Below are 12,711 nucleotides of genomic sequence, written 5' to 3' on the forward strand. Positions count from 1 at the left end.
AAGGTCACTTGATCACTCTATCTAATGATTGTAAGATTTTCCAGTTTTTCTTTGATGTTCTATCATTTCTATATTATGTGATTATTCAGTATATTTACTTTTTTCCTGCTCAAGAGTATGCTTTTTTGGGAGGTTTTTTTTTTTTTTTTTTTTTTTTTTTTTTTTTTTTTTTTGTCTTGGGAACTCAATTATTCTTTTTTTTTGAAAATATTCTAATTTTCTTTTAACATTTATCTCTTTGCTCTCTCCTCTCTTGATTTCTGTAATTATTATTAGATAGCTGTTCATTCCTGTCCTTCTTTATTTCATAGGCCTTCACTTCATTTTCATATTTCCCATCTCCTTCTCTCTTTGGGCTACTTTCTGATCGATTTCCTCAGTTCTATTCTACAGTTTTCTTGTTTTCTCTTTGACTGTCTAGTCCACTATTTAATGAGTTTTTATTTTATCTACTGTAATGCTTCAGTTCTAGATTTTTTGGATTCATTTAAAAAATCTACCTTATAATTTTATTTTAAAAAGTCCTGCCTTACCTTATTGCTTTATTTCTTTACTTGACTATTGAAACATGCTTTACTTATTTTAAAGTCCCTTTCATATTTCTCCACTATTGTAAGTTGTTTGGATAAGAATTATCCTACTTACTGAGCCTACTTGCTCTTTCCTTTAACAGATGCTATCTTTGGGTACTTTGTAAATTCTAAAAAATATGTTCATTTTTAACAGGAGTTTGTCTTGTACCTTGGATTGAAGGAATCCCTAATGGGATGTGTTGCTCTTTTCTCTGAATGGACCTTAAAGATGAAATATAAATAGTTTTTTTGAAGTCCTAATGGAGGGCCACACTAACGTAAATATGTATTAACACACCATATAGGATATGGTGAGCTCTTTTAGGAGTAACTCAAGGAAGTGTTAGTAACGACTGGTTTTGGAAAAGACATTAATGAGAAATTGAACTCCACAAATGAGATATTCCGCCATCAGTGTATCTTAACAGTGGAGTTTTTTTGTTATTATAGTCCATGAACAGACATTTTTCAAGAACATTTGCAAAGATGTCGAAGAATTATGTGGATTTAGTAGAAGAACTGAAACAAATGTGGGAATTGAGACTCCTTAAACTATGATCATTTATCATGTCAGCAAGTGGGATGAATCTAATAGGGAAAAGACTTTCAGAAACTGGGAAGCCAGGGACTCTAATGAGGTTTCCAAGATTAACCTTTTAAAACTTCCCTGTAATCCAATGATATGACATATTGACTAATATGCCTATTGCTATTAAGAGCTGAAATCTAATTAATCTAAGAAAAATTTAAAAATACGCTATTAACAACTTCCCTCTCTCTTATTGTATATAAAATTTAACCAGAATTAATACAGAATCCTGCCCTTAATACCTGCATTTGTGTTTTAATTGTGCCCCACTAAGGTTTGCAGGTCAACTGCAAAGGTCAACTTCCTCACTTACTAGCTGTATTTCTTTTGCCAAGTTACCATCTGAGACCCAGTTTCCTTATCTATAAAACCATGATATTAATTGTAACTACTGTTAGGGCTGTTGGAGGATTAAATGAGGTAATTTTCATGGAGCGTGAGCACAGCATCTGGTCCCCAGGGAAAGTAGCTAATTATTATTATTTTCTATGTTCCAAGTGAGTCCAATTTTCCAAAGTTTTTCTTCCACGTAAATTTCACACCAAAGACACAATCCAAAAATTTAAGTACCAAGAAGATCAATTTCCTGCAAGAATCACAGCAAACAAACAAAACCCACCTACTCACTAAGTGGTCTCTTGCATCATCAGCAGCAGCCCACAGTTTAATAATTCCATTCTGGTTCAAGAGAACCCATGAGATTGCACATTCCCTTGCCCCAGGCCTGTAATCCATTTGTACCATGAGAGCATATAGTCTCTGAGCATTTGAAAGCCCTCTGAGGAATGTACAAGCAGAGTACATGCTATTTTTTTAAGCTCATGGGCAACTGGAAATAGAGAGTAGTTGTTGCCAGTAGCTCATAGAGAGAAACAATGACAAACTGGAAATGTTAGAGTCTTAGACTCTCTATAGTTAAACACTGTGGAGGTAGAGGGGAGATTTTAAAGAGAACCCTAGAACACATAGTTTCTGCAGAGGAGTGTAGCATGAAAGTCCCTAGGTTTGGAGGCACCCGAGTGGCTCAGTCAGTTAAGCATCCGACTCTTGGTTTTGGCTCAGGTCATGGTCTCATGGTTCATGAGCTCGAGCCCTGCATTGGGCTCTGCACTGACAGCACAGAGTCTGCCTGGGATTCTCTCTCTCCCTCTCTCTCTGCCTCTCCTCTACTCTCCCTGTCTCTCAAAATAAATAAACTTAAACAAAATAAAAAAAAATATAGAAAGTCTCTAGGTTTGGATTCAAATGATCTGGATTTGAATGTTAGTGCTCCCAGTGGGCAATCTCTTAGCCATGACCAGTCAATGCACGCTCTGAGAACAAGTTGTGATCAGTAAAATGGGGACAGTTCTGAGAATAAATTTACATAGGCTAACTCCATTCATTCACTGATTTGTTCATATACTAATTTATTACAAAACATTTACTAAATATCTCTATATGTGATGCACTGTGCTAGGATCTGGGGAAATGGAGATGAATGGGAATCTGATTCACCTGATTCCATTGCAAATTATACTTGACAATTCTATGTCATGCTTTTTTAAACAAATAGATCCTACTTGTGATTCCAGGACAAGAAATACTAAGTGGACAGCTGCTCTGGTTGACGTGATATTGATAGGTCTGGAGTTCCACCAAATGGACTTCTCCTTGACTCCCCCGGGTGCTTATGAGTCACTTTCTAGGGAACTCCTGAGCCACTTGGAACAGCTAGAAAACCACTGTATCATCATGCAAGCTGCCTTTCTGTAATACTCTGTAGTACATATACAACTAATTTCCCCACATTCTGGACTCCCCAAGCAGGATTGGCTTTCACAGAGTCTAAAGAATCAGAGGCAAATCCTAGTAGCTTTGGAGTAACCCCCATTTTTTTTCGGGAGGCTGATGAGAATTTCCATGACCATCCAGCCCCCCAAAATCTTTTGTGATTAGGCTTAGTTTAGAAAATTGGCTTTGATTTTAACACAGCACAGCACCTGGCACATAGATACTCCATACATATTGGTCTTGGATATGCATATTTGCATACATACACATAAGCACTCCATATATATAACTGAATGGAATCCACCATGACAGTCTTTCCATCTGTGGGGCTCATGAGAATGAGCCTCTAGACCTTCAACCACTGAGAGAAGAGTTCAGTAAGGGCTTACCTGCTGGGCTTTGAAATCCACTGTTGTGTTTGTGCCCAAGATGTGCCTCCCACAGATAGATCTTGCTGAAGGCCTGGGCATGCTGGAGATACTGAGAGGCACTTCTCTGAGGGGCAACTTTATCTCAAGGACTTGCTGATGCCTTTGCTGAATCCTCTTTTGACTTGATGGTGAACAGTCTATGCTTCCACCTAACCTCGTCTGCTTCTCTCTTTCACTTATACTATCATGATGTTCATATGGCTTCCCCACCTCACCTGGATCCCTCTCTGTGCTCTCTTACATGGACATTTCTCCAACAAAATTGCAGCATATTTAATCCTTTCTTATTGTTTACTTCTCAGAGGACCTAGTAACACACCTGCCAATCACCTCATCCCATTTTCTTCTGGGAATGCTGATTCAATTGCCCAGCTGATGCTTATGGATCCTGCAAGAACAAGCCCAGGAAAATGGCCATCTGTGAGGCTGGGCGGGAGTAGGAAGGCTGTGGGTCTAAGTCAATGAGGGAGGGGTGTTCTGCGGACAGTTGAAGAGGAGCTATGTTTGGTGAGGGGTGGGTGGAACAAGTCCCACTTCTAAGAGGAGAGAATCACAGGAACTGGCAAATGACTTAGTCAAGTCAGTAGCAAGGAGGGAAGCAGAATAGAATCAGGAGCGAAAAATGGACTGAGGGGGGCAGTTTAAAACAAAGAACATCAATAAGTGCTTAGGGAAGCTTGCTTCTTAGGTGGTGACTGCTGTTCACAATCAGGACAGTTCTAGAAACTTAAATGGACCACACAGGGATTTCTTTTTTAATTTTCTTGTTTTCTTTTAATTTTCTTCTTTCTTTTAATTTTTTTCTTTTCTTGTTTAATTCTTTATTTTAATGTTTATTTATTTTTGAGAGAGAGAGAGAGAGAGAGAGAGACAGAGCATGAGTGACGGAGGAGCAGAGAGAGAAAGAGGGAGACACAGAATCTGAAGCAGGCTACAGGCTCTGAACTGTCAGCACAGAGCCCAATGTGGGGCTTAAACTCACAAACTGCGAGATCATGACCTGAGCTGAAGTCAGACGCTTAACCAACTGAGCCACCCAGGTGCCCCATGGGGTTTCTAAGAATTCTATTTGGCAAATAGATTTTGGGACAAGGTAGTGGTCAAGATCAGGGAAACTGAAGAAGTTGGTGGAGTTCTGAACAAAACTAGACCATGGATCAGTAGCATACAACTCTGATGGACCCTGACGGACCCTGACATTACTCCTTGGCCAGCCACATTGATTGGACAGAGGTGAGGGTCCAATAGGCTCTTAGAGAGAGGAAGATAATGGGGATCCTGGCAGACAAGTGGCAACACACCGTGATGGAAACCCATGTGGCTTAGGACCAGTCACTGCTGTGTTCGTCTGCCAGCCCTGCCCGTCCCTAGCTGGGAGACTTTGGGAAAGTTTATTCATCCTGTTCTACTTTAGTTACTCTGTTTATAAAACAAGGTTAGTAATATGGGCCTTGAAGGTCATGGTGAAGTTAGAGATCATGTAAACATTGTGCCTAATACAATGCCTGGTACTCAATAATGGGTGCTCAAAATATGGCACTTATTAATATCAGAAACCAAGAAGTCTGTCTTAGCTGGGATATGTCAAACCAAGTAGCAAATATATAGCCTCAGAGTTCTGATAACTAGAAAAATGAGTTAGTCTGAGTCTTAAGAAGTTTTTCTTTTTTATTCGAGTAGAATTCACTCCTAGATCTATTCTATTGCTCAGGAATTTCCAATTTGCAAGCATTTCCTTCCACCATTCAAAGTCAACTAAAATAACTTTCATCAAAAAAGTAAAGTTGTTGTGTCAGGCATCTGGCTGGCTCAAGGGGTGCACCTAGCCTCTGAGACTGGACCAAATGCTCAAATGATGCTCTGAGGCCTGCCTCCCATTTCCTTCAATGTTGCTTCATTCTTCCTGAGGAGGCTGAGAGGGCTCAGAGGAGCTCTGGAATTGTATTATCTTCCCAGACCATGATCCTGGAGAAAAGAGGGCATCTCTTTTCAGATAATTTCAGCAAAAGACCTGGGGAGTGATTGGTTGGCCTGGTCTGGTTCAGGTGTCCATCCCTAAGTCAGTCACTGGGGCCAGGAAGTAGAAGGATCTCTGAATGGCCTGGCCAGCTGCTCATCCCTAGAGCTAGTGATAAGAATGAGTGAAGAATGTTTTGAGAAATGGCTGTATAAAGGTTTGTTTTTCCTCCATCTTCTTTCTTTATTCCCAGAGAGTCCCGAGAGGGCCACATCCCTTTTCCAGATCAAGAGACTCTCTTACAGTTGGTTCTGCGAACAATTCAGACAGAAGATTGATTCAGACCCTAACCTAGGAGATGGACATTGATGTGGAATTTTACTTAAAGATTTGTCTCAGATAAAAAACTTAGAAAGGGAACCTACTTTTAGATGAAGTAATAAAAATGTCTTCTGAAGTATTCTGAGACTTAAGATTCATACCAGTTCATAGTTTCTTAGTCTCCAAAACAGGCCAAAGACACTGGGGAGTGGTTTTCTTTCCCTCCCATCCTCTCTCCTTTTCCTGCCTGATGTACGCAATCAAAACATGTATCCTCAGGAGCCAACTACTCTTGGTGGTTAGGAGAACCCCTCCAACAGGAAGGATGCTGGGGCACATCTGTGCTGTGTCAGGCCATGACACATTGGCATGAAGGAAATATTCCAGACGGTACAGATGCTGCTGGCTTCAACAGTCTACTGCCTCTGGCGTTAGTTCTTTCTTAGAAACAGATTATGTAACACTTTATTTATTTACTTACAGTCAATGAATATTAATTTTTTAAAACTAGGAAAAGATATAAATATAGAGAAAACACATGTCACTTGTAATTCTACCCCCCCCAAAGCCCCAAATTTAATATTTTAATGTATATCACCCTAGATTTTATCTGTATAATTCCATTTGATGTGAAGGATGGGTTCTGAAAGAACCCACCTAATTCAAAAGGAGCAAACTGGGAAGCTGGTTCTTTTATAGGAATTAAACTTAAAGTAGTGTGGAATGTGTTCTTGGAACACATGAATCTGCAATGTGTAAGTTGAAGAACACCTTTGCGATGCCCATCTTGTAACCAAGTAACTGGATTTTTCCTTCCTCAAGGTTTTCATTATCCTTCCCAGGTTATATGATGACTTTGGCAAATTCTTGTCTCATTTCATGCATTTCTCACTTTGAAATTCACACTTCACATTATTTCAGGTAATAGCATGGCCTTCTTCATAACCCTTAATCGCATCTAACATTTGGTTCCAAAGCTGTTGATTTTTAGAAAGGTTTCCCATTCTGTGTCACTGCCTAATGAAAGTTTGGTTGACGCTGTTTGAGGATATGAAAACAAAAATGAAAAATAGTCTAATAAGTCTTAGACTGACAAATCCTTAAAGTCCCTCACATAAGGCCAGTGCACATAGTCATGTGGACCCCAGGATGGACAGTATTTCTCATTAGCGGCCAAGGTGGCTCCAGCTATAACATAGACAAAGATGAACATTTGCCCAGACCTCTAGATTTCAAGTCCTTTGAATCCTGACAGTTTTTTTTTAAGTTTTGATGGATTTATACTATTTTGAGTTTATTATGAGATTCTTAACATTTCTTGTTTTTTAAATTTTTCAAATGTTCATTTTTGAGAGAGATAGAGACAGAGCATGAGTAGGGGAGGAGCAGAGAGAGAGAGAGAGAGAGAGAGAGAAAGACAGGATCCAAAGCAGGCTCTGAGCTGTCAGCACAGAGCCCGAAATGGGGCTTGAGCTCATGAACTGTGAGATCAGGACCTGAGCCAAAGTTGACGCTTAAACAACTGAGCCACCCAGACACCCCTAGATTCTAAACACTTCTATATCCCACCACTATAGATCCACAAACACTGGGACCTCCTCTGTGCATGTGTGAGTATGGATAAGCCTTTTCTCACACAAATAAGATTCACAGTGGACACTGTTTGGAAACTTGCTGTTTTGACTCAATATATCATTGCTTACAATGGGTGGCACATAGAAAACAATTCAGATTCAGCCACAACGGATACTTGGCTTTTCATCACATTGTTTAAAGTGTTCTCACCAACTAGAGACAGACATCCAGAGACAGCCCATGGGGGTGGTAGGTCAGTTATCTAAATCTTTGTAGTAAGGTGTTCCTAGTCCTAACTCTAGTCTGTGGACTCCAAAATTATCAGCAAAACCCAGACCTTCTCAAAATCCCTCATTCCAGAGGAGATGATCCAGATGTCTCTCACTGCTTGAGATGCCAGCACAGAGAAGCAAACGTGGTCTGGGCTCTTTTCGGGTCGTGAGTCCTGGATGGAGAAGGGTGATAAAGCAAAGGCATATGAGAGTCTGCTGCTCAGCTCAAATGACAAGGAGGGATCTGATTAATTTGGAGAGTGCAGAGAGGCTGTCCCATGGAAAAGCTGTTTCAGTTGAGACCTGAAGTATCCCTCTTTGGAGGGAGAAGCTGGGAGGTTTTTTCTGAGAGGAAGAGAACAGTGTTCCAGGATGACAGAATGGAGTGTTTGGAAATCTGGAGGGAAGATGAATCAAGGCAATTAGAGTTTCTGAAAGTCATCCAATTCCACAGGACCCAAAGCAGAATAATGGGGAATCTGAGGGAACATCTTGGGGACAGATTTCAAATTGGTACAAGGGGACATTCGGTGAAGCCAGAGTTAACCAGCAACATCATGACCTTCCTCAGTGTTTGACTCCAGACTATATAAGCAAGGTGGGGTTGCTGTAGGGGGAACTGAGCTTTGGAAGGGGGGTGGGTCAGAGAGATGACCCAGATACTCTCTGATCTTATAAAATATACTTCCTAAAAACCAAAGCCCATAACCAGAGCCTCTTTCCTTAGTTTTATGACTTTGCGTTTTTTTCCTTTGGCCAAATACCAAAGAATATTATTTAATCCCTGTAGAACTGTGCATGGAGTCCAGCTCGTGTTCAGTGCAGATCTCATTCAACTGCCATTCATCTGAAGATCTAAAGAAAATTTAACTTGCTCTTGGGCATTCACGTAGCAGAAAATAGAATTTTGAAAAGCGTCAAAAAGCATCTTCAAAAACATGAATAAAATCCATGACCAACACTGGATTTTAGAACCAAACGGGACTCTGGAGGCCAACAAGCCAACATCTTTATTTTACAGATAAAAAATGGAGGCAAAGAGACACCCAGTGACCCAGACAAAGTCTCTGGATAGGGAGGGGCAGAGGCAGGGCTAGTGAAACAGGCCTTCTGACTCCCCAGCCACTCTTCCTTCCATGTGTCCTGGAAAACTCTAACTGCACATCCGGGGGGCGACTCCTAAAAAATACCACTTATGTATTTTACAGAAATTCAAGTTAAGTTTAAGGAATCAAATGTCTAAAGAGCTGCCATGTGTCAAAGGCCTTCATTTGCATGCTCTTTGCTCACCTGACTGACTCCTTCTCATTATTCAGGCCTCAGATTAAACGTTAAATTCACAGAAAGACCTTTGGAAATGGAGTCTACTCTTCCCTTCACACACTTAGCAAAGTTCATTAGTGCGCAGACTTGTTTATTTTCTCCCTCCCTGACTGCCCTCTACATTCTGTGAAGTCAAGGACCAAGACCATTTTCTCAGCTCCTCTACGTGCAGTGATAGCGTAGTGCCGGCAATGGTGGGAGGGCTGGGTACCCCATGATTTCCCCTGCACATCAGCCCCACTCTTCTTCATTCTGTTCTGGAGTGGGAAATGACTTTCATCTACCTCACCAATACGTTCCCTTGACCTCTGACATCTGATCAGGCTCTCTACTGGGAGATGAAGACAGGAGAAGACGGAGGTCTGTTTTCCTTCCTCTGCTCCTTCCCAGGCAGCTCACAGTCTGTTGGTCTAACCCTTCCACCCAAAGCCACGGACGGCTTCAGTCTTTGGCTCTGTCCTGGAGGTAACCACTCTCCCGCCCTGCCCTTCCAGGTGGTACGGGTGGTAATGGCTCCCCTCTGTGGTGAGCTTGGGTTAACGCATGGCACTATTGTTCCCTTTCACCGCATCCAAGCCTTTGGAAATACGTTTGTCCTTTACCAACATTTTATCAATACCTTCATCCAAACGTGCTGTCTCCCTCTCGCTAAGATGCTAACAGATGCAGTTTTTGTTTGATAAAACTCAACTACACCTATTAAAATGGAGGAGAGGTCATACACATTCCAAAGAGATCCAGGGAGGAGAGCGTGACCACCCCTGGAAACTGGAGCGAGGCACAGGTACATGTGTAAAGGAAAAGACATCAGAGACAGGAAGGCCGATCATCAAGAAAGTGAGTGGGGTTCAATAGATGTTCGTGAAAAGAAACTGTTTTAATAATTTCCATGCCACATAGATCACACACACATCAAGGGAATGGGGCTGACTGCATGATCGTGGTACGGAGGTGAGTCTGTGGAGCTTGTCTACATACAGTCCGCTGGGAACTGCCACGTCACAGATTTCCTTTCCTCTGCTGGAAAACAGAAAGGCCAGACTAAGTGATTTATAAGACCACTTTCAACTTTAAAATTTCCTGATTCAGCATTTCCATGGGGTGGGCTGGCTGTGGAGGACTTCAGAATTTCTTGGGTGGAGGCAAGCCACACTGGGGGAGGGTCTTTTGTTTCGAGCATGTGAAGGCATCGTGGCAGCCGTTAAAGCTGCCATTTTGTCAGATCTCTTCAGGAAGAGCCCTGCCTCTCCCGTTGACTCTGCACTTTAGGTCAGATGAGCCCACCCATACTCCCTGTGGCCAGCGTCCAACCAAAGAGAATCTTGGATTTCTTGCAGGCGGGGACTGAGTTCTCTTCAGTCGTGTTCTCCAACATGGAACCTGGTGCATTGGATGTCCTCAATGAACGTTCAGAGAATGGAGGAAATAAATGTTTGTGGCAGAATTTCTTGGCCCTTCCTGGCACTGCCTTCAATTTTATTTTGATTCTGTATTTTCCTGGCTCTTAACCCCTTTTGACTAAATTTTCTGTTCCTGGCTCCATATTTTCTCCTTGGAACCAACAGTGGCTTTGGCTTCTCCGGAACTAGCCTTTGGTAACTGCCATCTGTGGAGTTTGTCTTTGAACTGTTCTCTGTGCTTCAGCACATGACATCCCAAACGTGTCCCTTTAGATGCCACCTGAAAAGCCAACCTTAACAAAATCTGCAAGTTGGGTGACAATTGGCTCTCCCTCTCTCAGCCTCATCTTATTCCTGACTTTTACTTCATCTCTGACTCTCATTTCCTGAACTCCTATATGAAATGGCAGTGATTTTCTGAGCAATTAAAGTGTTTAGGATATCTCAATGTCCTCCAAACAGAAAGCCATAATAAAACTGTCCTGAAAAACTGTGACATACTCCAGCTGTCTCAGTAGTTGCTCAATACGTTTGGTCATAAAGAGACTGATATGTGTTTGTTCATCAGTGCCTATTTCCTTTTCTCTCTTGGGCACATAGCTAGACTGCATTTCCCAGCTGCCTTTGCAGTTAAGTGGTACCAACCAGTACCAACCAGTGAGGACCAAACAGTGGAATGTGGGCATGTGGGCACCAGAGATGTGTGTCACTAAGAGGCCTGGTCCCTAAAATTTCCCACATTCACCTCTCCTCGCTCTTTTGTCTGCTGTTTGGATGCAGGGTATCCAGTGGAAGATTCTAAAGTCCTCAAAGATGTTGGAGCTCATAAATGAAGGAGTCCGGGTCCCTAAATGATAGCAGAGTCACTGGATGAAGGAGTGTGGTTCTTGAATGGAACAGGGCACCCCTACCTGCTGACTGTCACTGGAATGTGACATGAACAGGAAAGAAACCTTTAGCACGTCAAGCCACTGAGATTTGGGGGCTGTCGGTTACAGCAGTTGGTCTCCCTTGACTAACACAACTCACCTACTCACCCCAAATTTTGAGCCCCTCTGAATGTCTAGGCTGGTGCTTCTCATAGGAGAAATTTGACAAATTCTAAAACAGAATTCTACCCAGAAGGATGTGTTTAGGCAGAAATATTTCCCTTAAATATCTTTCCTGTGAGGTGTGTGTGTGCGTGTGTGTGTGTGTGTTCAAGACTAAGAGAGCTTCCTTCAGTGAAAGAAACAGATTGGTCTTGATGTCTAATAATCTGCTGCATGCCCCTACAACAAAAATTAGCCAAATAGAAAATAGTGACTTAGGAAGGGGGGAAGAAAGAGGCTGTCCCCATCAGCTCTGGTGGCCAATTATTACTGTGGCAACTTTATTGTCCATTCTCCCAGCCTCTGCTGTTTTTGGCAGAGTTTCCAACTTATGACCTTTCTCAATTAAAGTGTTCCCTTGGAGAAGGATTTTAAGAGAGGAACTTAGCAATTAGGAAAGAACAGATAAGTTTCTGCCCTGCGCAGTGGGCCAGCAACATCCCATCCAAACCTTGAGATAGGAAACGCTTTGCCTGATCAGCCAACAACCACGCGCATTTCAGTGACTTGATTCTCTCCATCCCATCAGCTGCTGCCCAGGGCAGGTGAAATGAGAGAAATACGTAGCTGTTTCTTAGTTGGTTTTGGTCATTTCTTTAGGAGATATCATAGAAAATATAGTAGGGGAGAAACCGAGGAAAAACCATTTCATTTTGTCCTCTGCGGTTTTTGGCTGTGATTGAAGTCTGCCTTTTCTTCTGCCATGTGTGATGATCTGGCCAATGTTAGTATAGTATATTTAGTGATCTGCTAAAATATGGGAATGCCCATAAATAAATAGATAGATAGATAGATAGATAAATAAATAAATAAAATAAAGGAAGCCCCAAGCCTATAGTATGTGGGGAGAATTCCAAGACCATTTGGAATTGTTTATTATGGGGTTTTTTTCCTGAATTATTTATTACTCTGCAAGACCAATATGGCTAAATTAACTCATAAATTAATCCATCATAAAAGGCTGGGAAATACCCTTTTTATTGGCTTCCCATTTGAACATCCACAATGGAGTTGGAAAGTGACTATTATCAGTGGCAAACAGGCCCCTGCAAGAGGGGAAATGATTTGTCTGGCACTACCTAGATGGCAGAAAGTGGAGCCCAGCTCAGACCTGCTCCTTTTTGGCTTTTAACCCCATATAGTCATTTATTGAGTGTATATTAAGTGTATATAATTGAGTGTAGATTAAGTCATTTATTGAGTGTATATTAAGTTCCAGGTATTTACAACAGTCTTTGGGCATCAGGACAAGGCGTCAGGACACTGATGCTCAGAGAGGCAAAACTACTTGCCCACATTCGTACATCGAGTGTGTGTGATGGCACATTCCCTGTCCGTGGGATTCCGGGGCCTTTGTGTGTCACATTGTGTTTTGCCATCAGAAAGAGGCTCTGAGATTGATCAGCA

The sequence above is a fragment of the Panthera tigris genome, chromosome B1 (assembly GCF_018350195.1).
Source record: "Panthera tigris isolate Pti1 chromosome B1, P.tigris_Pti1_mat1.1, whole genome shotgun sequence".
In the NCBI taxonomy this organism is placed as follows: domain Eukaryota; kingdom Metazoa; phylum Chordata; class Mammalia; order Carnivora; family Felidae; genus Panthera; species Panthera tigris.